The sequence below is a fragment of the Phoca vitulina genome, unplaced genomic scaffold, assembly GCF_004348235.1.
Source record: "Phoca vitulina isolate PV1807 unplaced genomic scaffold, GSC_HSeal_1.0 scaffold6, whole genome shotgun sequence".
NCBI lineage: Eukaryota > Metazoa > Chordata > Mammalia > Carnivora > Phocidae > Phoca > Phoca vitulina.
In genome coordinates this window covers 63,453,437-63,467,175 of record NW_022589709.1, presented here as the reverse complement: position 1 = coordinate 63,467,175, position 13,739 = coordinate 63,453,437, and the positions used below count along the sequence as shown (strand labels likewise).

At 39.6% G+C, this 13,739-nt stretch overlaps 1 protein-coding gene across 4 annotated transcripts in view; it reads right to left on the bottom strand.

Annotated features, from left to right (window-relative positions):
- Positions 1 to 13,739, bottom strand: part of PDE4D (phosphodiesterase 4D) — a 1,449,177-nt gene that overhangs the window by 1,021,746 nt on the left and 413,692 nt on the right. The window lies entirely within an intron of this gene.

Sequence of the window (13,739 nt, the reverse complement as noted above, 5' to 3'; positions counted from 1 at the left end):
TCGCTTTCTTCTTCGAAGCATCATATAACAAGTCAGTAAGCCACACTTCAGGTACAATCCTGGGTACGTACTACTTCATTACCTTTAATTTTCAAAAGTTCTGCACGATTAAGTATTATTCATTTTCTTCATTTGCTGAAGAATGAAATTCAGTGTGGGAGAGGGTACATAGCTCTCCAGCTCCTGGCAGGTGGTAAATAATACAGCTAGTATTCAGAATCAGGTCTGACTGGCCGCAAATTTGCGGTCTTTCATTCTACAACTCCGGGGTGTATCAGTAGGCTTAACCCTAATCATAGAGGCCTCCCCAGGCAGTAGAGGGCTATAGCACACAGCTGGTTATAGGTGGGACTTGATAAAGGACATTTTCAATGTTCGATGTTTGTGGACCCTGCTCCTGGGCTCCCAGGGAAGCTACACTTGAACATTTACCATGGTCAGAATGACTTAACCAAACTTCAAAGTATGGGCTCTGTTTCTGCCCTGAGCGCACAGTGTACATCTGCTTTGTTAGCCAATAACCTAAAAGGAACATTTCAAACTGAAGAGTAAAAATTTCCCTAAGTTCCATTCCCATACTTCCAAAGCCTGCAAGCTTGCACATGATAAAAGCATAAGATAAAGTTTGTAATTTTCTGAGCTATCCTTCATCATGATGATTTGTAATTCCTGATGTAACAAAACCATATATAACCCCATATTAAACATTCCTTCTCTGGAGCACTCTCTTCTTCCTGAAGGTTGTGTATCTACCAGGCAGCTGTCCCAACTGGGGCTCAAATAAAACTCTCTTTTTTTTTTTTTTTTTTTTTCAGAAATTCTAAAAGGTTTGAGTTCGAGAAGTTCTTTTTGATCTTGGATACAAGCCCTTTATCTGTAGTGTCATTTGCAAATATCTTCTCCCATTCTATGGGTTGCCTCTTTGTTTTGTTGACTGTTTCCTTTGCTGTGCAGAAGATTTTTAGCTTGATGAAGTCCCAATAGTTCATTTTTGCTTTTGTTTCACTAGCCTGTGGAGATGTATCTTGAAATACATCGGCTGTGGCCGATGTCGAAGAGGTTACTGCCTATGTTCTCCTCTAGGATTTTGATGGATTCCTGTCTCACATTGAGGTCTTTCATCCATTTTGAGTCTCAAAAGTTCATTTTTGCCTTTGTTTCACTAGCCTTTGGAGATGTATCTTGAAATACATCGGCTATGGCCGATGTCGAAGAGGTTACTGCCTATGTTCTCCTCTAGGATTTTGATGGATTCCTGTCCCACATTGAGGTCTTTCAGCCACTTTGAGTTTATCTTTGTGAATGGTGTTAGAGAATGGTCGAGTTTCATTCTTCTGTATATAGCTGTCCAATTTTCCCAGCACCATTTATTGAAGAGACTGTCTTTTTTCCATTGCATATTTTTTCCTGCTTTGTCGAAGATTATTTGACCATAGAGTTGAGGGTCCATATCTGGGCTCTCTATTCTGTTCCATTGGTCTGTATGTCTGTTTCTGTGCCAGTACCATGCTGTCTTGGTGATCACTGCTTTGTAATATAGCTTGAAATCGGGCAACGTGATGCCCCCAGCTTTGTTTTTCTTTTTCAACATTTCCTTTTCTGATTCCATACAAATTTTAGGATTGTTTGTTCCAGCACTTTGAAAAATGTCATTGGAATTTTGATCGGGACGGCATTGAAGGTATAGATTGCTCTGGATAGCATAGACATTTTAACAATGTTTATTCTTCCGATCCATGAGCATGGAATGTTTTTCCATCTTTTTGTGTCTTCTTCAATTTCTTTCATGAGTTCTGTAGTTCCTAGAGTATAGATATTTTACCTTTGGTTAGGTTTATTCCGAGGTATCTTATGGTTTTCGGTGCTATTATAAATGGAATCATTTCTTTAATTTCTTTTTCTACAGTTGCATTATTAGTGTATAAGAAAGCAACTGATTTCTGTGCATTGATTTTGAATACCCAACTTTTACGTCAACATGAATGGGACTGGAGGAGATTATGCTAAGTGAAATAAGTCAAGCAGAGAAAGTCAATTATCATATGGTTTCACTTATTTGTGGAACATAAGGAATAGCATGGAGGACATTAGGAGAAGGAAGGGAAAAATGAAGGGGGTGAAATTGGAGGGGGAGATGAACCATGAGAGACTATGGATTCCGAGAAACAAACTGAGGGTTTTAGAGGGGAGGGGGGTGGGGGGATGGGTTAGCCTGGTGATGGGTATTAAGGAGGTCACATACTGCATAGAGCACTGGGTGTTATATGAAAACAATGAATCGTGGAACACTACATCAAAAACTAATGATGTATTATATGGTGACTAACATAACATAATAAAATTAAATTAAAAAAAAGAAATTCTAAAAGGTTTATTCACTTTGCATCAACAGGTGAGGGAATATTCCAGAATGAAGGTTAAGTATTCCATGCAGTAAGAGAAGTTCTGACTTCTGCAATACCAGTTATATACCACAGTTGTCCTAAATGTGCCCAAAATGGAATTTGCAATCTGGCTACTTCCTGTGGCAGTACTATAGGCCTGAGCTGATTAGCACAGACACTTTTACTTTGGAAGGTGAGCTAGGAAGGGGATTTATACCTCGATTTGCAGTTGTCGTTTTGTGAGAGGAACAAAAAACAAGAGAATAGTGGGTGCTGTGGACTGAATTGTATACCCCTAAATTTATAGATTGAAACCTTATCCCCCAACAGTACCATATTTGGAGATAGTGCCTTTAGGAGGATATTAAGGTTACTTGTGGTCATAAGGATCTGGTGCCCTTATAAGAAGAGGACAAGACATCAGAGCTCTGTCTCTTGGCCACATGAGGAGGACACAGCAGCAAGGCAGCTACCGAAAAGCCAGGAAGAGATCTCACCAAAAACTCAACCATGATCTCAGACTTCCAGACTCAACAGTGAGAAAATAAATTTCTGTCATTTAAGCCACCCATTCTATGTGACCGTGTTATGGTAGCCCGAACTAATACAATGGGGGTTTGGGGAATGTCATGGTGTCCGTCACCTTTCTTCCTAAAAGACATGGTATATCCCTACACACAATATATTCACAAATGATGATTTGGTTTTTAGTCCACACGAAGAAAGGGGTTATAGTCAGATGATGAAATAACTATATTTGTTAAAAACAAAACAAAACTCTGAGCACAAACAGTTCTGCTTCAGGGTGCAAGGGTGCAGGTGACAAAATAGAGCATGGAGGTGGGCAAAGGGTCAGCTCCACCACCATCTCACACATATGGCTATCAGAGACCATAGACGCATCATCCACAGAGAGAGGGACTGGGTGCCACCAAAATGTGGCCCTGCCTGGAAGGACAGCCTTCCTCGTACGGCAGCAAGGAAAGGGACTGGGATGAGGGATGACAAGGAGCACAACTGTTTACAGGGCATATAAAACACTGGAGACTCTCAGAAACAAAGGGAGGAGGTTGGAACAGGAAGAGAAAGAGGGAGGACGGGAGAGACCGAGGTGCCACAGTCACGCAAAGGGGGGTCAATGCACACTGCAGTTAGGATAGACAACACTGTTAATGGGACCTCATTTGTATTCATTGGCTTTGAGGGATCAAGTGACATTCATATTCAAGCAGTGACATTTTACAATATACATTAATGTTTGCGCTTCATGACATGTTTATCATAACAGATTTTAAAGTTCTGCCTGAAATATAGTAATAGTGTACTAGCATTCTTTTTCTTTTCCTTCATTCTGTTTTTACAGAAGAAACGGTTTGATTATCCACGTCAGATACTTTTGCCTGATATTTTCAGGAAAAGCTCTGACATGCTACTAAAAAAAGCCCACATTCTTATTTTAACTTCCATAAATGTTTAGGTTAGTCAGACATTGCTCTGCTTCTAGAAATATATATATCTTAATGTAAAATGATCCTCCCAGGAATAAAAAATTGCCAGGAAAGCATACTAAGTGACATGATGCTCACAAGGCTGGTATCTCTGAGAAAAGGCTAGGAAGAATCTGACAAATTACTGCCAGGTAGCACGTTTAAGAAACACTCACTAAAAGACAGTATTAGAATCGAATTCCTTGACGCTGCTGGAGTCCATTTTTAAAGCAAGTGATTCAAGCTTTCAGGTTATTTCATATGCATATCATGCTTTTGCTAAAATTTATTCATCACTACTGAACATCGTAGATAAGAGACCAGAAGAGGACAAGACAATAGTCCCAGTGGTCTATGATCTAGCAGCACCTGGAGGGCCCAGGAGAAGAGAACTCCCATTCCCAGAGCAGATCTAGGTATGGTAGCATTGGGGAAACTTTGTGCTTGGAGAAACGGTGTGGTTCAAGCTATCGGAAGCTGAAAATGGCTCAGGGCCACTAGAAGAGAAGTTGACTATACCAAAAAAAAAAAGCTGAGAGTGACAAACATGCCATCAGTCTCCTTCATCTAAGTGCCCCTTTCTTTCTGCATGCATTTGGCAACCACTCAAAGGGTTTCCTTTGCCTTGCTGGGCAGCACACACTCGGAGGACACTGGGGCTAGCCTGGGCTGGGATTCAGATTCTCATTTACTGCAGGGCCGCACTGATGGGCACAGTGACGTGAGACCCCGTCTTCGGTTAGGGCATCAGAAGCTGGAGAACACATGCCTGCTTCTATTTGGGGGAGTGAGAAGCAAGGCTCCACTCTATGTGCAGGCTCCTTTATTCTCCCCAAACTTCCCTCCATTAGCTTTCAGAGACAACCAATCCTACCACAGACAAATGTGGCAATGTAAATGCCATGTATCCTGGAGATGATGCAAGGCCCCGCCTTCCCAGTCTCTCCCCAAGCCGCCTTGTCACATGGTCACCTGTGTTATCTACGCAGGGATGTCCCCGCTGAATAATCTTTCCAACATAATGTTGAAATATAGTGTACTGGCTTGCTTGGGGCCAAGCTCAGCCACTCTTCTGTTTGAGCTGTTTGTATTAGGGAAACATGGTTAACGTTGTGAGGACTCCCCCATTCACTGGGGTGCAGGCTACCAGGCCTTCCAGGAAGAACAGACAGAGAGCCCTTCTCGGCTCGCCTAGCACTAAGTCACCATGCTCTCAACTTCTGCTCCCCACCCATCTTTTTCTATCACCCTTTCACCTCCAACTGTTCATTACTTATTTTTAAAAGACTTTGTTTTTTTTTTTTTTTTTTTTTTTACTTTCTTTAGTTCTAAATTTCTTTTCTTAATCTTTAATTTTCAGGCGCCTGGGTGGCTCAGTTGGTTAAGCGACTGCCTTCGGCTCAGGTCATGATCCTGGAGTCCCTGGATCGAGTCCCGCATCCAGCTCCCTGCTCGGCAGGGAGTCTGCTTCTCCCTCTGACCCTCCCCCCTCTCATGGGCTCTCTCTCATTCTCTCTCTCTCTCAAATAAATAAAATTTAAAAAAAAAAAATCTTTGGGGCGCCTGGGTGGCTCAGTCATTAAGCGTCTGCCTTCAGCTCAGGTCATGATCCCAGAGTCCTGGGATCGAGCCCCACATCGGGCTCTCTGCTCGGCGGGAAGCCTGCTTCTCCCTCTCCCACTCCCCCTGTTTGTGTTCCCTCTCTCGCTGTGTCTTTCTCTGTCAAATAAATAAATAAAATCTTTAAAAAAAAAAAAAAAAAAAATCTTTAATTTTCTTTGCATGTTTATTTTCATGACATAAGCCTACTCTTTTTTTTTTAATTTTTTTATTGTTATGTTAATCCCCATACATTACATCATTAGTTTTAGATATAGTGTTCCATGATTCATTGTTTGTGCACAACACCCAGTGCTCCATGCAGAACGTGCCCTCCTCAATACCCATCACCAGGCTAACCCATCCTCCCAACCCCCTCCCCTCTAGAACCCTCAGTTTGTTTTTCAGAGTCCATCGTCTCTCATGGTCCCTCTCCCCCTCCAATTTCCCCCCCTTCATTCTTCCCCTCCTGCTATATTCTTCCTCCTCTTTTTTTCCTTCTCAACATATATTGCATCATTTGTCTCAGAGGTACAGATCTGAGATTCAACAGTCTTGCACAATTCACAGCGCTTACCAGAACACATACCCTCCCCAGTATCCATCACCCAGTCACCCCATCCCTCCCGCCCCACCCCCCACTCCAGCAACCCTCAGTTTGTTTCCTGAGATTAAGAATTCCTCATATCAGTGAGGTCATATGATACATGTCTTTCTCTGTTTGACTTATTTCGCTCAGCATAATACCCTCCAGTTCCATCCACGTCGTTGCAAATGGCAAGATCTCATTCCTTTTGATGGCTGCATAATATTCCATTGTATATATATACCACATCTTCTTTACCCATTCATCTGTTGATGGACACCTTGGCTCTTTCCACAGTTTATAAGCCTACTCTTTTAATATTTTATCTGCTTTAATTTTATCTCTAACCTTTGGCCTCATTTGTTTCTGACTTTTTATCTATTGTTTTAAATCTAATATATTTCATCCTACCATGAATTTTACCTATTTGGTTGTCTTTTTGTTAGGATTTTAGTTCTTTTTTCCCCTTACTTTCTGATCTTAAATTGCTTTCAACTTAAAAAGAAAAATTCCTTCCCCTTCTAACCTACTCTTCTCCATCTCTTATTTCTAAATTGGGCATGTTCTTCTCTTTCTCCAACAGGCTTGTTCACTCTGACCAGGGAAGTCAGAAGGCCTTTCTCCCCAGTCTTTTCCAGTGTGCACCCCTCCAGATATCTATACTTGCCTTTTCAAGGACATCCCTTCAACATTCTAATCCCAAGAAACTCAAAAGACCACAGGTTAATCATTCTCATCAGGGCTATAATTCTCTAGATTATTGTTGCCTGCTAACACATTATGCTATCTAGTTCATGTCCCCAATTCCTATGTATTTTTTAGCATACCTGACATTTGAATTTGGCTTAACCATGACTAGAGTTGGCAATAGTCTATATAAGGATATTTAGAATAGGAGGTCAGACCTGGGAAGAAACCCTCAATGCCAGTGACTGTCAAACTTCAGTTTTATATTATCTAAAATACTTTGAAAAACTATTTTTTCTCTCATATATCTTCAAGTCAAACTTATTTTTTTATCATAAGTTCAAATATTTGCTAAATAAATAAATAAATAGTTAAAAGGAATGGGTTATCCAATTGTGAAATTCACATTTTAAAATAAAATTGTTAAATAATTTTCTGAAACTGCATCCAATGAAATCAAAATGCCATGGTAATTTGGTCTCCATTATCCATTAAAATTTTAAGAACAAAGTCTTCATTAATAACCAGAAATTTAATATTGTTAATATTTCCTCTTAAACTTGTATTTCCATTCTATTTACTTAGAAATTGTTATCAAACTTATAATGTATTTTAAATTTCAATGCATTTTATAGCCCTACCAAATGTCTATGCAACAAAAAAGCATTAAATGGACATTTAATTGTTTAAAACTATACTGTGACCATAATGCCTTAAGTATTAAAATTTTTCTTCTGAGTGGAGTTATCATTATAGTCACATCGTTTAGTACATAGTTATTCAAAACACTTAATAAGTTTTAATAACTGCTTAATGTAAAACTAAAATTTCATTGGAAATTCATCTCTTAATGAGACAAATGGTTTTGAATTTCTCAACCTGTTCATTTATTTGAGGGTGAATATATTTCACTGTTAGAATAAATTATATTCCTATATTTAAGTTTTATAGTAAGTGCTACAACTAAATAGGTATGTGGGAATGGGGAAAGTTTCATTATGGTAATATTATTAGATCCCTTAAATCCAGACACATGCCAAAAAAACACCCCAAAACTGAGGATGTGATATCATCATTCTCAAATGTCTATCAGCTGTAGACTTGAAATAAGTCCTTCAATTTTGTTAAAAGTAAAGAATTGATATGTACTTTTTTTGCACAAAAAAAAAGGTTACTCAATAAGTAGAGTAATTCACTTTTTTTTTTTTTTTTTTTTTTTTTAAAGATTTTATTTATTTGACAGAGAGAGACACAGCGAGAGCAGGAACACAAGCAGGGGGAGTGGGAGAGGGAGAAGCAGGCCTCCCGCCGAGCAGGGAGCCCGATGTGGGACTCGATCCCGGGACCCCGGGATCATGACCTGAGCCGAAGGCAGACGCTTAACGACTGAGCCACCCAGGCGCCCGAGTAATTCACTTTTTTAATCACTTTTTTATCAGTACCAAGATAGTAATTCAAATTGTCCTTTTGATTTCTATTGGAAACATGTTAGATATTTTGCATAGCAATGCACCATAGTGAAGTCTGCGGTGGGAAAGAAGTGAATGTCTCTTTGTCAAGCGGGAGAGGGAAAATTATGAAAAGGGAAATTGGAAAAGAGAAATTGTAACTCCATCTGGATTGGTTGTCAGGCAGATTTGTTTCAGAAAAGGGAACACATGTTAATTGAGAGTTTGAAATGGTGTTCTTGAAAGTACGTGCAACAAGGTAACCTATGTGATGCCTTCTCATACTACAGAATTCACAGAGCCGGGTGGAAGAGCACAGCTCCCTGTAGTGCCCGTGGTCGGACTTTAGTAGGGCACTATGAAGTGCTGAATATTTTCAAAGACGGGAATGGGGGAAGGTACAATATCATGTTCCCCAGCAGGCCTCAGGCATAGCTCTACACCAGGTAGAGTCTAACAGCTATCAAAAGATGGGGTCACCTGCCTTCCTGACAGGATCACAGGTTCTTGAGTTCTGAGCAGGCAGGACTGATAAACAGCAACATCAATGGCCTTGGGCCGCTCTGGAAATGTTCTCAGGGCATGGGGAGGTGACTAATACCTCATTCTTGATTCCTAGGAAGCATTAGAGTCTGAGAAGGGCAACTTCACCAAGGTCACAGGCTCTACTTCACATCCTTCTCTTCCTTCTTCACATGAAAGGAAGGTTCTTTCCACCCACCCGCCTGCCACCCCCCACTCTAGCAGAACCTACTACAACATCACACGAAATAATTTTACCTCTGTTCTGCCTCTGAAAGAGACCTTTCCCTCTTCTTCCTGACCTCTGCTTCCCTTTATATAGCACCCAACACCACTTTTCCTCTTTGTTCTGCAGATGGCTAAGAGGCCCAACACCAGGGCAAAGGTGATCTGAACTGTTACTAGCCCTACTTAGGAACTGACCAGAACATTATATGCATCACTTGTGCTCACAACTCACCAGTTAGCTCAAGCATCACAACCCTACCCAAACACAATGGAGCCAGTAGCTTGTGTCTGGCCAGAGGCAGAATGCCATATACTTGGTGAACAGCACCAGGGTTTCCACGAAGCTCTGTCTTTCTTCATTTCATGCCATTCTCTCTCCCACTCATTGTACCCATACTGGCCTTCCTTCAGCTCCTGAGTAGACCTTGGGCCATGCTACTCTCTCTACTTAGCTCTTCCTTCCCCCACAATTGCTGACACCTTCTCATTCTTCAGGTCATTGCTAACATATTTCCTTCCCAAAGAAGTTTGCTACAACATCTCCCTTCTCTCCATCAGAGGTAACCCCTTCTATTACTTTTCCAAGCTCTCTGATTTTTTTTTTATTTTCTTTCTTTCTTTCTTTCTTTCTTTTTTTTTTGAGCTCTTATGCTTGCTTGGAATTACATGGAACTATATGGTTATCTGTTCACCTGATTAGTTCATGTCACTCTCCTCCATTTAACTGTATGCCAGGTCCGTTTTCCTCACTGCAGTGAACACTGCTGATGCTGACTTACAGATGTATCATAAATATTTGCTGAATATGTGAATTAACCCAGGGCCTGTTAGGGATTCATCTCAAGTACCTTTAAAAAGAAATTTCTCCCTCACCTCATACCAAATGAATTGTGTAATTTTGGACACCAAATATGGGAATAGTGCTACATTTGATAAGATATGTTGAGTAGCCAAAACAAAACAAGGAGGGAAAAAGGAGAGGCTAAAGTAAAAACATGAAAAAGGGAAAAGTAGAAGGCAATCATGAGTTTAATAATGACAAACTATGAAATCTCATATTCTTAATTTAAATTCAATTAGCCAACATACAGTACATCATTAGTTTCAGATGTAGAGTTTAGTGATTCATCAGTCTTATATAACACCCAGTGTTCATCACATCATGTGCCTTCCTTAATGCCCATCACCGTTACCCCATCTCCCCACTCCCCGTCCCCTCCAGCAACCCTCAGTTTGTTAAGAGTCTCTCATGGGTTTTCTCCCTCTCTGATGACTTCCCATTCAGTTTTCCCTCCCTTCCCCTATGATACTCTGCACTGTTTCTTATATTCCACATATGAGTGAAACCTTATGATAATTGTCTTTCTCTGATTGACTTATTTCGCTCAACATAATCCCCTCCAGTTCCATCCATGTTGATGTAAATTGTAAGTATTCAGCCTTTCTGATGGCTGAGTAACATTCCATTGTATTTTTTTTATTTAAGTCTTTAAATCATTTTTAATATCTTATTGAATTGTCCAGAACTAGTCCAAGATTTGTGAAAAGGTGGTGATTACATTATGCATTTTCTTCTTTTCCTTCATATCTGTGCAAATGCTTCTAGTTAATTTCACTGTTAAAAACAATAGTGTTATTTGTTCAAAATACTCTTTGTATTAGCTTTTAACATCCTTACATTCTTTTTTAACATTTTTTTTTATTTTGTTATGTTAATCACCATACATTACATCATTAGTTTTTGATGTAGTGTTCCATGATTCATTGTTTGTGTATAACACCCAGTGCTCCATTCAGTACGTGCCCTCTTTAATACCCATCACCGGGCTAACCCATCCCCCCACCCCCCTCCCTTCCAGAACCCTCAATTTGTTTCTCAGAGTCCATAGTCTCTCATGGTTCGTCTCCCCCTCCAATTCCCCCCCCTTCATTTTTCCCTTCCTACTATCTTCTTTTTTTTTTAACATATAATGTATTATTTGTTTCAGAGGTACAGGTCTGTGATTGAGCAGTCTCACACAATTCACAGTGCTCACCATAGCACATACCCTCCCCAATGTCTATCACCCAGCCACCCCATCCCTCCCACCCCCCACCACTCCAGCAACCCTGTTTGTTTCCTAAGAGTAAGAATTCTTCGTATCAGTGAGGTCATACGATATATGTCTTCCTCTGATTGACTTATTTTGCTCAGGCATACTACCCTCCAGTTCCATCCACGTCGTTGCAAATGGCAAGATTTCATTCCTTTTGATGGCTGCATAATATTCCATTGTATATATATACCACATCTTCTTTATCCATTCATCTGTCAATGGACATCTTGGCTCTTTCCATAGTTTGGCTATTGTGGACATTGCTGCTATAAACATCAGGGTGTACGTACCCCTTCGGATACCTACATTTGTATCTTTGGGGTAAATACCCAGTAGTGCAATTGCTGGGTCGTAAGGTAGCTCTATTTTCAACTTTTTGAGGACCCTCCATACTGTTTTCCAGAGTGGCTGCACCAGCTTGCCTCCCACCGACAGTATAAAAGGGTTCCCCTTTCTCCACACCCTCCCCAAAATTTGTTGTTTCCTGACTTGTTAATTTTAGCCACATTCTTTTAAAACAAACTCAGTACAATACAATATTGGAAAACCTGAGCTTGGTCATCAGCTATAATAATCAAGGAAGGATGTAAATATTATGGAAAATTGACTCCTAGATATTCATAACCAGATGTAATACCTGAGAACTTTACTTTACTTAAATTATCAAAATAGAAATCATTGGCCCCAGTAAGTATACTCCTTACTTACTCATTGCCTAGGGCTCAGGAATACTCTTTACTACTGTATAGCTTTTCCTAAAAAATTTCAAGATCAATAACACATATGTAGAACTGTTTAAGGAAGTGCCTCTAGAATTGTTTAAGTTTTGGTCTTAATAATGGGTTTGTTCCTTGGCAATTGTTTATCCTTAATATCTCTCAGGGCATAGTCTGGCCTGGCTAGGGTCTAAGTTTAGACTTTACCATTTGTAAAAGAGACAACTCTGACTCCACTTGGTTTTTAACCTTCTGGCTTATTAGACATTCCCTCTAAAGTTTAAGCTAGTTTTCCTCATTATAAATTGCAAACTGAAACTTTTCTAGCTACTGTTCTATAAAGCAGACAAGCTTTAGGCCCAATTATCTTTGATATGGAGCACTGTTTCATACCTTATCACTCTATGGAAAAATTCATAAGGACTAATACAAGTAGTTTTTACCTGTGAGTTCATGTGAACCAGAATTGGTAATGAGCTAAGCTAAATGGAAACAAAGTAAACCCCTCATGTGATGATTAATATGACTGCAGGAGTAAGCATAAAAATAGTGTTGTAAGCATTGGAGAGAAATCTTCAGTGAGGAACCATAGGCATGTACTATGCATGTTCCTACTCTTTTTAAAATTTAATTTAGTTATTTGACACTACTCTTACATAAAGTCTTTATATAAGTTTTATTTTTCCATATTGATGGAAATTATAAAATTTTATGACAGTGATTTTTAACACTTCATCTGTGTGTGTGTGTGTGTATAGAATGGCCTGTTTGAAAACCTGGTAAAAGTAACTGGCTTCCTAGAAAAAAAAATTATGCATATTTCATTTATCCACCAAAATTCACATACAATTTTAAGAGGCTTGATGACCCATTTGAAATACATGCAGGGAAAGCAAAATAAAACAAAATCAACAAGGAAACAAGCTACAGAGTAACTGTTTTAAAACCACATCATCTTTGGTCCATGTCCTAAACAATTCTCTTAAAGTCATTTACTTGGAGTAATTCTCTTATATAACTGTTAATCCTACACACATACATGTAACCCAGGTTAGAAAGTCAGCAATTACATATCATTGCAAAAATATGAGGACAGTCTGTGTGCTGGTTAGTAAGTAGTTGCTGGTTTGACCTTCTCTGAATCCCCAACTATTAATCTGCCCTAGTCCCCAAAATACCTAGGATCCTGCCACTATCCAGCAACCAGGAAAGTGAAACTTGAGTTAGAACAGGGGCCTCCAGGACACAGTCCCAACATGAATATCAACACCAATTCTGCCTGTTTAGTTCCCATGCTTGTCATAGGTTTCATGAAATATTATTAAATAACTGCTCAGTTTATTAATTTAATTTTTCCTAAAAGCAATAATCCACCTGGAAGTACAAAAAGGACAGTATGGACTCTATTTAGCCCATTGAAATTGTAAATATAATGAAGCTGTTACTTTGTCCTGTCCTTTAAGGGGTAGGAGTCTGAAAACATTACTTGGAGGTTAATATTCCTATGGAAAAGCAAGAAATGAGAGAGAAAAGAGTTTGAGACAAGCAGATTTGGGGTTGGTTGGGGCAGCAAAGAATGAGGGAAAGGGAATATTCAATTCCCTTTAGGATGTGTAGACAGGTATTTATGATTGGTTAGCCTCCTGTCCTTTGAGAAACCATCACACCCTCATTTTACATGAGTCTGGCAGGGCTTCTTTTTCTAATTCCCAGGAATAACCAGTTGTATTATCTCATTTTCCTACTAACAGTAATGTGTCCAGAGAGTAAACATATGATCCAACCAATGAGCTAAGCAGAATCCTTCCCTATATTGATATATAGATAATGGAAGAAAGAAGCTCTTATCAACAGGAAGTTGTGCCACCATCTTCCTTTTCAGGTGGAGAGAGCCTATGTGTGGGTGAAACCAAGAAGAGATAGGAGACTGATGGAGAAAAAAAGCCCCACCAATGATAAGGTAATGAGGTAAGTCTCTACAGTTAT